The 15,698-nt window shown below is 41.7% G+C and overlaps 1 protein-coding gene across 8 annotated transcripts in view; it reads left to right on the forward strand.

The window, feature by feature from the left end:
- Positions 1-15,698, forward strand: part of USP54 (ubiquitin specific peptidase 54) — a 131,240-nt gene that overhangs the window by 33,866 nt on the left and 81,676 nt on the right. The window contains exon 1 of one of the 8 annotated variants that reach the window (XM_005910074.3): positions 14,829-14,930. The exons of the other annotated variants lie outside the window; for them this stretch is intronic. The gene's annotated coding sequence lies outside the window, so the exon portion shown is untranslated. Of the gene's footprint in view, positions 1-14,828; positions 14,931-15,698 lie in introns of those variants that run through there. 8 annotated transcript variants of the gene reach the window in all.

The following is a 15,698-nucleotide window of genomic DNA, read 5'->3' on the forward strand; positions in this document are numbered from 1 at the left end:
CCATGGGGTCGCTAAGAGTCGGACACGACTGAGCGACTTCACTTTCACTTTTCACTTTCATGCTTTGGAGAAGGAAATGGCAACCCACTCCAGTGTTCTTGCCTGGAGAATCCCAGGGACGGGGGAGCCTGGTGGCTGCCGTCTGTGGGGTCACACAGAGTTGGATACAACTGAAGTGACTTAGCAGCAGCAGCAGCAGCAGCAGCAGCAGCAGCATAATGGTATATGGGGCTTCCCTGGTGGTTCAGCGGTGAAGAATCTGCCTGCAGTGCAGAAGATGCAGGAAGCTCGGGTTTGATCCCTGGGTCAGGAAGATCCCCTGGAGGTGGAAATGGCAACCCACTTCAGTATTCTTGCCTGGAGAATCCCCTGAACAGAGGAGCCTGGCAGGTTACAGTCCATGGGGTTGCAAAGAGTTGGACGTTACTGAAACGACTGAGCACGCACACATAATGATATATAATCTCTCTGCCCTGTTAATTTTGTGTACACAAATACACACACACTTTCCTTATGTGTTCTATAGTATCATTGCAAATGCTGAATTAATGAATACTGAATTATTGCTCCTAGGGGAAATACAGGGTTAGATTCCTCTGAGCTGCTGGCTGCATTTTTGTTAACTAATCAACATGTAACCTTGTTTTATGTGTGTTTTTGTTAAGACACATTGTTTAATATATATTATTGATTCATTAACATTGAACTCATGGTGAATAGCACTGTAATTTATGCCTGAATTAACCTTATCTAACACATATATTCTGTAGAAGGCACACCACAGCCTTCTTGCACTTAGAAACTACTAGACAGCACTTCTGCACTACACTTGGGAGTCATTTTAAACAGTGAAATCACCCACCAAAAGCACAAAAATGTGAAAAATATTGCACTAAATAAGCCACTAAAAGGACACTCGTTTATAGTTTAAAATCTGAAGCCAGAAGGCTGCATATCCCCCCAGCCTTGGACCTCAGTTGGTAATGTACACATCAGGCAACTCAAATTTTTCACCATCTGTGCATTCACATGTCCATGAATGACCGTGAAAATGTTGCAGGTCTTGATTTTGAGGTTACACATGAATTTTAGTGAGTAGGAAAATTTACCTATGAGGAATCCATGTAATAAGGATTGACTCTGTGTGTGTAGTAGCTTTTGTTTTCCATTTTGCTTAATTTTATAAAAATGAACAGTTTTGAAAATGCTGTTATAACCTGCCCTTTTCACCTAACATTCTAACCATTCATTCATTCAGCAAGTTATTTATGTATGCCCACTATGTGTCTGCATAATGTACTGGACTCTGAAGATTTGTTGTTGTTGTTCAGTCACCAAGTTGTGTCCGACTCTTTGTGACCCCACGGACTGCAGCATTACAGGCTTCCCTGTCCCTCACCGTCTCCTGGAGTCTGCCCAAGTTCATATCCGTTGAATTAGTGATGCCATCCAACCATCTCATCCTCTGTTGCCCCCTTCTCCTTCTACCTTCAGTCTTCCCCAGCATCAGGGTCTTTTCCAATGAATCGGCTGTTCACAACAGGTGGCCAAAGTATTGGAGCTTCGGCTTTAGCATCAGTCCTTCCAAGGAGTATTCAGGGTTGATTTCCTTTAAGACTGACTTGTTTGATCTCCTTGCTGTTCAAGGGACTCTCTGAAGATACAGTAGCAAGTAAGATAAACAAAGTCCCTGCTTTTTGGAGCTTGTGTTCTAATGGGAAAGGCAGATAATGAGAAATGCCTCGTAGTGATAAATACAATATAAAAAAATAAAGCAGGTTAAGGAGATAGGTGTTTGATAATTTTATTTCATTATTTTAATTTAATACACTTTTAAAAAGTAAATACTGATTTTATTGGTAGTTGGCAATTTTAATTAATTTTACTGAAATATAGTTCAATAAATTGATTTACAATGTTGTGTTTCTGGTGTACAGCAAAGTAATTCAGTTATATATATATATCATTTATACATATGAAGTATATGGTTATATACAATTATAAATGTAATAACTATTTATATATAAAATATATAATTATTAACATTTAAAGTTTTTATTTATTCATTTTTGTCTGTGCTAGGTCTTGGTTGCCACATGTGGGCTTTTTTCTAGTTGCAGTGAGTGCAGGCTAGTCTCTAGTTGTGGCGCACTGACTTCTCTTGTTGCAGAACACAGACTCTAGGGCGTGCAGGCTTCAATTGTTACAGCACACAGGCTCCAGAGTTTGGGCTCGGTAGTTGTGGCCTACGGGCTTAGCTGTGGGGGTCTTTCTAGACCAGGGATGAACCCACTGAATGAGCAGGTGAATGCTTATAATCACTGAACCACTAGGGAAGCCCGAGGAGGGTACCATTTAAGTAGAGACCTAATTGAAGTAAAGTAGTAGCCTATGCAAAGAGCTGGGGAATGGGCATTCAATGGAGAGAGATTCATGGTGGAAAAGCCTTGAGATGGGAACTAGCTTGTCATTTTCTGAAAAATGGTGGGGTGGGCAGAGAGCAGTAAAATGAAATTGTTGAGAGAAATAGGGACTAAATCATGAGGGATTTAAGATTAAGGATCCATGGGCTTCCCTGGTGGTCCAGTGGTTAAGAGTCCCTTGAAATGCAGGGAATGCTGACTGGATCTCTAATTGGGGATCTAAGATCCCACTTGCTGAGGAACAACTAAGCCCACATGCTGCCACCACAGAGTCTTCCTCAGACCATAACAAAAGATCCCCCATGCTGCAGCTAAGACTGGAAGCAGCCAAATAAATAAATAAGATTAGAAATCTGGATTTCATTCAGAGTGTAATGGGAACTTATTGGAGTGTTTTATGTAGAATAATAATATTGATTTTTTAAAAAAGATTATTCTGGTTGCTGTGTGAAGAAGTGATTATAATGGAAGCAAGGACAGCACATACTGGCTATTGCAGTATTCTATGCAATAAACATAGGTGACTTTGTCTAGGATGGTAGCATTATAGGTGGTAAGAAGGGATAAGTTTTGAGAGTAACATCAATAAGATTTGCTGATGGACTAGTGAGGCGTCAGGGAAGAAAGGAGTGAAGCCTGACTCCAGTTTTGCCCTAAAGAAGTGAGTGAATGGTAGAGCTTTTAACTATGATAGGGAAGACTGTGGAGGAGCTGATTGGGGTATATATGGTAAGAATCAAGATTTTTTTCTTTGGGGTGTGTTAGGTTTGAAATACCTAGTAGACATCCAGGGGGTAATGTTCAGTAGGAAGTTGAACATACAAGTCTCGACTTCAGGGGAAGAGATTGGAGCTGGAGATAAAAAGAAAGGTGATTATATCTCCATTTCAATAAATATTTATCTACAACATAATTTTTTCGTGGCTGATTCATGTTCCATTGTATTGATGTGTGCTATCCTTTGTGATGAATAACTTTGTAAATTCTTATTTTAAGTGAATTCCTCTTGGGTATTGCAATACAGTTCTGACATTAACTAACCAGAGTTAGCTTAACGTTCTCATGTTAAGGGCACAGTTTCTCATGAGACTATCTGAACTTTGGACTCCAAGTGCAAGTTCAGGTGTCTCCAGGATACCTGCAGCTCTGATCAATCAGCTATAAATTCAAGAGTTCCCCTGATTCTCTCAGGTTAGATCATTTGGTGGAGCAACTCACGGAACTCATGAAAACGCTATACTTATGATTACAGTTGTTTTTTTTTTGGCTGTGCCATGCAGCTTGTAAGATCTTAGTTCCCCAACTAGGGATTGATCCTGGGCTCTGGCAGTGAAAGAGTTGAGTCCTAACCACTGGACCACCAGGGAGTTCCTGATTACAGTTTTATTATAGGGAAAAGTTACAAATTTGAACCAGCAAAAGGAAGAGATACATAGGATAAGTCTGGGAGGATCCCCAAAGCAAAGCTTCTCTATCTTCAGGATGTTTCACCCTTCTCACACATGGATGAGTGTTATCAACCAGGGAAGTTCACCAACTCTGTGTTCAGAGTTTTTACTGGCACTCCGTTATGTAGACGTGATTGATTGAATCATTGGCCTGTGTGATTGAACTCAGTCTCCAGCCTCCCTCTATTTCCCAGAGGTCTGTCTGAGATCATGTGACTCAAAGCCCCAACCTTCTAACCACACAGTACTTGGGTTTTCCAGTACTGCCAGTCCCTATCCTGAAACTATCAAGGGGCCCACTATGAGTCACCTGGTTAGTATTAATTCAGTGTGACTGGAAGGGCCCAACATGAATAACAGAGGTACTCGTATCATTTGAGAAATTCTGAAGGTTTAGAAGCTTCCCTGTCAAGAACCAGAGACAAAAATTAGATTCTTATTATACAACTGTATTAAAACCCAGTTCAGATATTACTTTCCAAGGTCATAGTTCTTTTTTTCTCTCATTAGACAGTGATCATTTAGAAGGTCCTCTGATTTTAGTCATATTTGCATTTCTAACATTAGCACTATATCTGGCTTGGAATTTTCCAGGCCAGAATACTGGAGTAGGTAGCCTTTCCCTTCTCCAGGGGATCTTCCCAACCCAGGGATTGAACCTAGGTCTCCTGAATTGCAGGTGGATTCTTTACCAGCTGAGCTACAAGTGAAGCCCATGAATACTGGAGTGGGTAGCCTATCCCTTCTCCAGGGGATCTTCTCGACCCAGGAATTGAACCGGGGTCTCCTGCATTGCAGGCTGATTCTTTACCAACTGAGCTAAGAGGGAAGCCTATAATAGATGCTCAGTAAGTAGTTTAATGAACTAAAATATTTAAGAAATAACTTATGGGTAGATGGGAGGTTCAAAATTTCTTTGTAGAGTTGCTTTGAGATCAAATAGTCTTCATTTCTTTTTGCTTCATTCATCTTCATTTGCTGTTATTTAAATATTTTATGGTTTTATGTAGATATCAAATTTACATAATAAATAAAAAGGAAATTTCTCTTTTTAAAGTAAATTCATCAGGGACTTCTCTGGTGGTCCAGTGGTTAAGACTGCATGCTTCTAATGCAGGGGGCAGTGGTTTGATCCCTGGTTGGGGAATTAAAATCCCACATGCCATGTGGCCAAAAATAAATAAATATTTTTAAAAAGAAACAAAAATGAAATTTAAAATAATAAATTCAGCAGTTTTTTAGATAGCAACCTTTTCTTTTCTTTAATTGAAGTGTAGTTGACTTACAATATTGCGTTAATTTCTACTGTACAACAAAGTGATTCAGTTATGTATATACTTAAAAAATTCTTTTCCATTATGGTTTGTCTCAGGATATTGAATATAGTTCCCTGTGCTATACAGTAGGACCTTATTATCTGTCCTATGTGTAATAACTTGCATCTGCTAACCCCAAACCCCCAGTTCATTCTTCTACCACCCCCCACCCCCTTGCCAACCATGGTCTGTTCTCTATGTCTGTGAGTCCCATTTTATAGATGGGTTCATTTCTGTCATATTTTATTTTACTTCTGTATCTTTAAAACTTGAGCTTTCCTGGAATTCTTCCTTCCTTCATTTCTGGCTGCATTGGGTCTTAGTTGCAGTATGCAGGATCTTTGTGGCTGCACCCAGGATCTTTTGTTGCATTTCACAGTTTTCTAATTGTGGGCTCATGGAGGCTAAGTTGCCCCACAGTGTGAGGGTTCTTAGTTCCCCAACGAGGGATTTAACCCTCGACCCCTGGTTGGAAACACAGTGTCTTAACCACTGGACCACCAGAGAAGTCCCTTCCTTGATTTCTTTAGTGACTCATGGATTTTTAGGGCTTCCCAGGTGGCTCAGTGGAGAAGGCAATGGCACCCCACTCCAGTACTCTTGCCTGGAAAATCCCATGGATGGAGGAGCCTGCTAGGCTGCAATCCATTCGGACACGACTGAGCGACTTCACTTTCACTTTTCACTTTCATGCATTGGAGAAGGAAATGGCACCCCACTCCAGTGTTCTTGCCTGGAGAATCCCAGGGACGGGGGAGCCTGGTGGGCTGCCGTCTATGGGGTCGCACAGAGTCGGACACGGCTGAAGTGACTTAGCATAGCATAGCATAGGTGGCTCAGAGGTAAAGAAACTGCCTTCCAATGCACGAGACTTGAGTTTGATCCTTGGGTGGGGAAAATTCCAACCCAGGAGAAGGAAATGGCAACACACTCCAGTATTCTTGCCTGGGAATTCTCATGGACAGAGGAGTCTATTGTTTAGCCTCCACATGTTTGTATGTGTTTGTATTGTTTATCTCTGCTCCATTTAGTTCCTTTTCTGAGGTTTTATCTTGTTCCTTGTTTAGAACATATTCCTCTGTCTTCTTATTTTGCCTAATTCTCTGTTTATTTCTGTTATTAGATAGGTTGTTTAGGTTTCCTGACCTTGGAGAAATGACCTTATATAGAGACTTCCTATGAGGCCCAGCAGCAAACTCCTCTCTGGTCACTGGGCTGTATGCCCTAGTGGTATCCCCTGTGTGGGCTGCATGGGGCCATTGTATAGTTGTGGTTGGCTGATTACTGTAGCCAGTGTCTGGCTCCAGGCACAGTTGGCTGCCAGCCCAGGGGTGGATAGGACTGAGTCCTGGCATGGCTGGCTGCATGGTCCAGGGTTCCCTTGTTTGGTGCTGGCCTGCTGGTATGGGCAGGGCTGTGTCTTGGAATGACTGGCTGTGTGGCTCAGGGTGTCCCAGTGCTGCTTTTGGCTCACTGGTGGGCGAGGCTGGGTTCTGGGGCTGGTGTCAGTCTGCTAGTGGGTAAGTAAGCCTCCAATGCTAAAGGACAGTGAAGTGAAGTGAAAGTTGCTCAGTTGTGTCCGACTCTTTGCAACCCCACGGACTATATAGTCCATGGAATTCTCCAGGCCAAAATACTGGAGTGGGTATCCTTTCCCTTCTTCAGAGGATCTTCCCAACCCAGGGATCGAACCCAGGTCTCTGCATTGCAGGAGGCTTCTTTACCAGTTGAGTTGTAAGGGAAGCTCAAGAATACTGGAGTGGATAGCCTATCCCTTCTCCAGCAGACTTCTCAACCCAGAAATTGAACCGGGGTCTCCTGCATTGCAGGTGGATTCTTTACCAATTGAGCTATCAGGGAAGCCCAAGGATAGAGGGAGGACTCCAAAATGATAATTGTTAACACTAGTATCCTTGTGGTAGAACAAACTCCAAAAAAAAAATGGCTATTGCCAGTATATGTGTTTCCAGGATGAGCTCCAATTATCTTCCTACCTCTGCAGAAGGCTCTCCAGGATCAGCAAGTTGTCTGACCCAGGCTTCTTTCAAATTACTGCCCCTGTACTGGAATTCAGAGCATGTGAGATTGTTTTGCTTGTCAAGAGTAGAATCTCTGTTTCTACAGCCTCTGGCTCTTTCCTTTGCAAGCTCCTCTAGCCCTCACAGCCAGATGTTCTGGGGACTCATCTTCCTGGTGCAGGACCCCAACTGAGGAGCCCAATGTGGGGCTCAGAACTCTCGTTCCTTAGGGAAAGCCTCTGCAACTGTGATATCCTCCGGTTTGTGTGTTGCCCACCGGAGAGAGTGTCTTTACTGCATCTCTGTGCCTTCTGCCCTTCTGCTGTGGTTCCTTAGTTATACTTGTAGTTATGGAAGATATTTCAGGTCATTCTCATTGATACTCTAAATTGTTGTAATTTTGATATGCCTGTGGGAGAAGGGGGCTTCCCTGATAGCTCAGTTGGTAAAGAATCCACCTGCAATGCAAGAGACCTGGGTTTGATCCCTAGGTTGGGAAGATCCCCTGGAGAAGGGGAGGGCTACCCACTTCAGTATTCTGGTGGGAGACCATGAGCTCAGGGTCTCCCTGCTTCAGCATCACGCCTCCATACTGTACTCTTTGGAGTACAGTTTTTTTCTTTTTAAAATTTCTTTTTTCTTTTTTTTTTTCCCTAGTCTCAGTATGTGAGGTCTTAGTTCCCTGACAAGGGCTTGAACCCAGGCCCTCAACAGTAAAAGTGTGGAGTTCTAACCACTGGACCACCAGGAATTCCCCAGGAGTACTTTTCTTTATATCAGTGTGGACTCATAGGTATTTATTTTATACTTTGGGTTACTCCAGTACTAATTTTTTCCCCCTCATATTGTTTCAGATTTGGCCATTGGGAACTCCTTTGTTTGTCTCCTGTGTACCTTTGACATACCTCTGTCAGTTTAGGATTTTTGTTTTCTTTTTGTCTTCAACATTTCCTTACTTTTGGACATTACCGGATGCTCCAGGCTCATCTCATGTGTTTCCTCTTCCAGGCCTAAAATCAGCCATTTCTCCAAGGAACCTTGGATTCTTTTATTGGAGAACGGTTTTTGAAACCAAGGTATCAAGTCTGTAGGACTTCCCTGGTCCAGTGGTTAAGGCTCTGAGCTTCCACTGCAGGGGGCATTGGTTTGGTTCCTGGTTGGGGAACCAAGATCCCACATCCTGTCCATGGCGTGGCCAAAAAGTTAAGAAGAAAAAAACATCGACTAAGGTGTAGATGTGCTTGTTGCAACTGTGATGTCATTGATTCTAAGCATTCTCAGCTGATAGAGCAAATAAATATATGGGTATATGTGCTTGTGCTCAGTCGAGTTTGATTCTTTGCGACCTCCTGGACTATATCCCACCAGGCTTCTCTGTCCATGGAATTTTCCAGGCAATAATACTGGAGTGGGTTGCCATTTCCTACTCCAGGGGATGTTCCCAGCCTAGGGTTCAACTCTTGTCTCTTGTGTCTCCTGCATTGGCAGGTGGATTCTTTTACTGGGAAGCCCATATGGGTGTATACATATATACTTATCTATAAATATTTCTAGATGTAACCATCTGTATTTTATTTAAAAAGTTTTTTGGCCATGCCACTCCACACATGGGATCTTAGTTCCCCCACCAGGGATCAAACCCCATCCTCTGTGCTTTGGAAGCACAGAATCTTAGCCACTGGATTGCCAGGGGAGTCCCCCATCTGTGTCTTTAATAAGCTAATCACAAGTTCATTCTTCAACTCTAATCTATTACCACATGGATAATTTTAGCTTTTTCCCTCTTATCTGTATCTTCCCATTCCAAAAGTAGGAAACCTTCCACCATCTTCCATTCATTTACTTAATTATTCAACTCCAGTATACATGTGTCTTTGGAATTGTTAACCTGTACATTTGTGGGAATGTACTCTACTAGCTGGAATGTAGTGCTAATATACAGTTCGTTATGCCCTAGGCTTACAAACTCTAGTCATTTCCAGGGTTAAGTCAGTACTTTTATCCACTACCCCCTTTAGTGAGATTGTTTAATATGTTTGTATCATTTTATTATGCAAAATTTTGAACATATATAGAAGTAAGGAGAAGAGTGTTGAGTCCACCTTGTACCCATCACCAGCTTTGTGAACTATTAAGTACATGGTCAGTTGTGGTTTTGTTTATTCTTCCCCTGCTTCTCCCAAGACAACCTATAATTATTTTGAAGTAAATTCCATACATATTATTTCATCTGTAAATATTTCTAAATGAGACTCACCATAATTTAACCAATCCCCTAATGACAGACCTTTAGTTTTTATTTATTACAGTGTAACTATAATGTATTTTCATATTATCTTTGCAAACTATAGGACAAGTTTTTAGAATTTGAATTGCTGAAACAAAGGGTATAAGCATTTTAAATTGAGAAATACCACCAAATTCATTTTATTTCTGCCAGGAGTGAATGAGAATTTATCCCTCTCCTCACTCTCACTTGGATTCACCCAAGTTTTAAATGTTTGGCATTGTGAGATACGAAAGGTGATAGTATTTTTATTTTGCATTTCCTTAATTATGAATCCTGGAGAAGGAAATGGCAACCCACTCCAGTATTCTTGCCTGGAGAATCCCACGGATGGAGGAGCCTGGTAGGCTACAGTCCATAGGGTCGCAAAGAGGTGGACATGACTGGGTGACCTCACTTTCTAATTATGAATGAGATAGGACATTTTCCCTATCTTTATTGATCATCTACTTTTTTTTCTGTGAACTGGACATTTAAACTCTTTGTTTAAGGAAAGAAAACAAATTGGTATGAAGGATTTTATCCTTTCTCAAAACGTTAATACTATGCTGTCATGTTTCCCCTTTCCCCGTCATAGTTCAGATCACCAATTCAGGAGTGGTGCATAAGTCTCTTTAATGAAGGTAAATACTTGCCCATTTTCCCCCTTTCCTCTGTCCCCCTTTTCACTTACCAAAAGTTCATTAGTTGTTTGCTTTCTTTGCACTCTGAGCACAGTCAAAATTGTTTATCAAACAGATGATTTTATGTCAGCTTTTGAGTGAGTACTCTGGGGAGATTTGCCCAAAACACAACAGGAAGGATTTCTACAGATGTGTAGGGGAATGTTTGTAGTTGTTTAGCAAAGGGTGTCGGAGAAGGCAATGGCACCCCACTCCAGTACTCTTGCCTGGAAAATCCCATGGATGGAGGAGCCTGGTGGGCTGCAGTCCATGGGGTTGCAAGGAGTCGGACACAACTGAGCGACTTCACTTTCACTTTTCACTTTCATGCATTGGAGAAGGAAATGGCAACCCACTCCAGTGTTCTTGCCTGGAGAATCCCAGGGATGGGGGAGCCTGGTGGGCTGCCGTCTATGGGGTCGCACAGAATCGGACACGACTGAAGCGACTTAGCAGCAGCAGCAGCAGCAGCAGCAGCAGCAGCAGCAGCAGCAAAGGGTATGTCCAGCAAGTATCATTTCAGGCTGCTTCTTCATCTGTTCTGTCTTTCTACCCAAACATAAAACTTGTACTCTGACTTTTGTGGATATACCATTTCAGTGGCATTTTCAGCCTTATTTTTGTCAAAGTGAGTTATCTTGTCCATTCACTTTGAACATTTCTATTATCAGTAGTATTACTGTTGACTTCTTGATTAGAGAAATGATTATTGCATCCTGTCCTGAATTAAATGACAGTGTCAGAGACTAAGAATGCCTTGATAGCCTGATTTTCGTGCTTATGTATGCTTTAAAAACAGCTATTCAAAATGTCATACACACAGAAGTTGTTTGCCAAGCATTTGAAGCCCATTTACTTTTACCAGGTGACAGCTGCTATTGTTTATGGGAACCTAATTTAAACCACAGACATGAAACAAAGAGTGCCCTTGTTTTGCAAAGAGGAAAACTGTGATTAAAAAAAAAAAACAAAAAACAAAAATTTATTGACATATAATTCACATAACACACAATTTAAAGTTTTATAATTCAGTGGTTTTTAGTATTTTTAGAATTGAATAACCATCACCACAGTCAATTTTAGAACATTTTTGTCACCTCCGAAAGAAATTGTTTATCTCTTAGCAGTCACTTTCTATTTCTTTCACACCTCCTCGCAGCCCTAGGCAACCACTAATCTACTTTCTATCTCTGTAATTTGCCTATTATGGGTGTTTCATATAATTGGGATCATACAACAGGAGATCCTTATTACTGGCCTTTTCACTTACTGTTTTCAATATTTACATGTGGTAGCATGTGTTAATACTTTATTCATATAATGACTGAATACTATTCTGTGCAGTGAATATGTCACATTTATTTATCCATTCATCTGTTGATGTATGTTTTGTTTTTTTCTGAAACTGTTCCCATTCCCCTCTCCAGGGGATCTTCCTGACCCAGGGATCGAACCCATGTCTCTTGAGTCTCCTGCATTGGCAGGTGGGTTCTTAACCAGCTGAGCCCCCAGGGAAGCCCAATGAGTGGGAGGAGTATTCCAATTATTTTGGAGAAGGAGCAAGGATTAACAGGAATTGGGCTATTGCCTACTTTTTGCTCTTTGATGGTTGGCCTCAGCATTGTTGTGTCACTTAGCTCGCTGCTGTGGTACAATGAGTGTATACTGAGGCTCAAGGTTTAGTGGAAGTTGACTGGTTCACCATCTTGGACCTGTTTGGCTCTAATCAGTTTTTGTTGTGTCCTCAGGCTATGTCATTCTTTTAAAGGTTGTGCCCTGCCCCCTTCCCTCCTGTTTCACCACCAGGAAGAAACTTAAGTCAGACCAAATATGGGCCAAACAAGATTGTCCAGCGACAACCCCCAAACTAATAACCCTCTTAGCATAAAACCTAAGACAGTGAGCCATGTGGTAGAGCAGTTCTACCCTCCTGCTCTCCACCCCAGCGCCCCTTCCCAATAAAGTCTTTTGCTTTGTCAGTACATGTGTCTCCTCGGACAATTCGTTTTCAAGCCTTTGGAAGGGGTCTCCCGGCAACATCTTGACCTAGTAATCATGCCACAAAAACACTGCTACAAGCAATTTGGCACTCGTCTAGGACAAAGCTGTAGTTACTTAATTTATTTTTAGTTGAGAGGGCCAGTGGTTGACACAGGGCTCTCGTTATGAGATAGACTCTCCTATGCAGTCTAATCTCCTCCTATGAAAAGGAAATAAGAAAAGTCCAAAAATAACTTTTACAAGGCAGAATGTGAGTACATAGGAGAGTTTTGCGTGGAATATTTTCTGAGGGGCTTCAAAAAAGATTACAGTCCATTAATGTGTTTGCCTGTGGATCACCTCCCTTACTTGACTGAGATGAGAAGTCATGGTATTTAGTTACATTGTAACCAGGGTTGAAGCTCTGTAACTCTGCCCCAGTATGCTAGTTTTATTTGATTAATTCCATGAATTATGAATGAATATGTCAACTTAAAAATATTCACAACCTAAAGGTTGAGAGTTATATTTTATTTGGTGGAAATTTTTAGGGCCTAAGTCCAAGAGGCAGCATCTTAAGTAACTCTGAGAGATCACTCGGAGATGAGGGAAGGAGCCAGGTTATATAGAAGTTTTTCAACAAAGGGCAGGTAGTCTGAACATCAAAAAATTGTTGTTAATTGAAGAAAGCCAGATATCCCAAGTGAAGGAATTTGGTGCTTTTCTGTGTATGGGAAGATGGAAGAATCTGGGCTCACTGTAATCATCCCTTGCTTATGTAACTCACTTATCTGGAGCTGGGCTGCTTTGGTTGTTCAGGTGGTAAAGAATCTGCCCGCAATGCAGGAGGCCCCAGGTTCAATCCCTGGATTGGGAAGATTCCCTGACAAAATGGCAACCACTCTGGTATTCTCGCCTGGGAAATCCCGTGGACAGAGGAACCCAGTGGGCTACAGTCCATGGGTTGCAAGGAGCTGGACACAACTTAGCAACTAATGCTTATCTGGGGCCAGTATCCTGTGTTTTTCCATCCTGAGCTTCTTTTCCTCAGGGCTCATCATAGGAAGTAGTTGTAGTCTGATGGCTGCAGCTACACACACACACACTGCTGCAGGTACACACACACACACTGCTGCTGCTGCTGCTAAGTCGATTCAGTTGTGTCCGACTCTGCGACCCCATAGACGGCAGCCCCCCAAGGCTCCGCCGTCCCTGGGACTCTCCAGGCAAGAACACTGGAGTGGGTTGCCATTTCCTTCTCCAGTGCATGAAAGTGAAAAGTGAAAGTGAAGTCGCTCAGTCATGCCCGACTCTTCGAGACCCCATGGACTGCAGCCTACCAGGCTCCTCCGTCCATGGGATTTTCCAGGCAAGAGTACTGGAGTGGGGTGCCATTGCCTTCTCCAACACACACACACAAACACACACACACACACACACACACACACGTATATAAATGAAAGTGAAAGTGTTAGTCACTCAATTGTGTCTGACTCTTTATAACCCCAAGGACTGTAGTCCTCTAGGCTTCTCTGTCGATGGAATTCTCCTGGCAAGAATATTGGAGTGGGTAGCCATTCCCTTCTCCAGGGATCTTCCTGAACCAGGGGTTGATTCCAGGTTGTCTGAGCTACGAGGAAAAACATATATATGTGTGTGTGTATATACACACACACACACACACACACACACACACACACATAGGAGGGCTGCAATTGCTGATGACTGTGATATCCTTGTTTATTGATATGGCAGGAAATATTCCATTTCTGGAATATATAACCATCTCTGCAGACTTTCCTTCCTATTTGGCGAGGGTTCTGCTGGTGAGTTTTTCATCTGTATGCTTATAAAACAACTCCTTTCAGTAAAACTGGTTTCTAACAGGGAATAAGCAGTACATAGAAGGGTGTATGCTGGTCCTCTGGGGCCTTTGTGCCCCGCCTGCAAATGTAAGTTCTGGGTGGACTGATCACATGTTTGGGGGTAGGACTCTGCCTGCTGATTGTTCTTGATGATATAATTTGTTTGGCCTCTTCCCTGAGAGAAGTAGGGAAGATCTTTCACTGTCTTTACTTTTCAGGTTGGGACCCTTTGAGATTTCAAGCTTTAGAAAAATTATTCTTGAATCTAACGGCTCGGTTCACACAAAAATTTTCTTTAAGAATATCTTTTTTTAAAGGAGTTGAGATAGTTTTGCCTCTTAAAATGATCTAATTCAACTTAAGTCTAGATAGTCTTAGAATTGTGAATTAAGGATTTAAATAATCACAGTGTTACGTGTCTTCTGGTGCTCCTTTTGACTGTTAGTGCAAAGGACTGTTTTTTAGTGCTAGCCCTCCATTTGAAAGCAGCTGCCACTCTGCAGACCTTATTGTTATACTGCTGACCTTTGTCATCAGGAATGCCCCTGGAGGAAACCGACTCCTAAATGTTTTTCTTAAGCCTCTATGAAGTTTGTGATATGTCCTTTCAAGTTACTTTTGGTTAGTTTCTTAAGTTTACTTTGTGTTTAGTTGGAAGCTCCATCTTTTTAGCTTTATTATGAGTTATCAGTGCTGAGCTCCTGGTAGGTGGTGAAAAGAATTGTCCTTCCCCTGTTACCCTGTTCTGTGGGAAGCCTTTGTGGCTTAGAATCACAGTTTTCCATTGTTGTTAGCTGCCTCTCCTCACTCCGTACCCTTCCCTCCCCAGAACTCCAGCTCTTCGCTTGCCCCTCCCCATTCCTGTATCTCTCGTCCCACAAATGCCCTTGATTGCTGAAGGCCTTTTGCTGGGAGTTGAGTCTGCTCTCTGGTGAGTGTGTGTTTGTGGTAAAACGGGATGGATGGAGGGATGGAGGGAACTGATCAGTCTTTGTGAAGTGTTGCTTTTAACAGCAAAAGTTTAAATTTTGAAATTGAGGTTATAGGACTCTTAACTTTCAGAAGGCTTCTTTAATGCTGACTGTTGTTTCTGTTCTTCCCTCCTCTGATTCAATTATTAAGGCTTTAGAAAATTGATTTTTATTATTGGTTTAAAAACCCATTCTCATAGATTTTCTTGAGCTTATAGAATTAAAGATAAGGGATGTGGATTTAAATTTCCTTCAGACAGAAGATTATTTGTGATTTCTTTATATTTATTTTCAGTATTAACATATTGATAAAAGTAATAACAGAGAAAAGACCGTATTTTGTGGCTAAACTGAAAAGTAGCACTTATTTCAAGAACTGGAATGATTCTTTTTTCCTCTCAGCAGAATGTTGGCAAAATTCACTAAGATTTTGGCAATATATTGTCAGTTCTGGGAAATGGTTTGCTGAGTACTTGAGGATAACAGATGCTTCTGGGAATTATTTTTGGGAAGTTAGATTTGTTCATTAGCACCTTCTCTCTTGAGATGTGAGATCTATAATCTTTTTGTAAGTAAAATATTTAATATTTTGGTACTCAGCTTAAGGCAAATATCACTTTCATAATGGGCTTTCTATTTCCTTGGGTTATACATTTTGATTCTCAACTAAAAAACAGTATATGTGTGTGTGTGTGTTTGTGTATTGGCACTGAATGGATGATCCTATG

The sequence above is a fragment of the Bos mutus genome, chromosome 28 (genome assembly GCF_027580195.1).
Source record: "Bos mutus isolate GX-2022 chromosome 28, NWIPB_WYAK_1.1, whole genome shotgun sequence".
Classification (NCBI taxonomy): Eukaryota; Metazoa; Chordata; class Mammalia; order Artiodactyla; family Bovidae; genus Bos; species Bos mutus.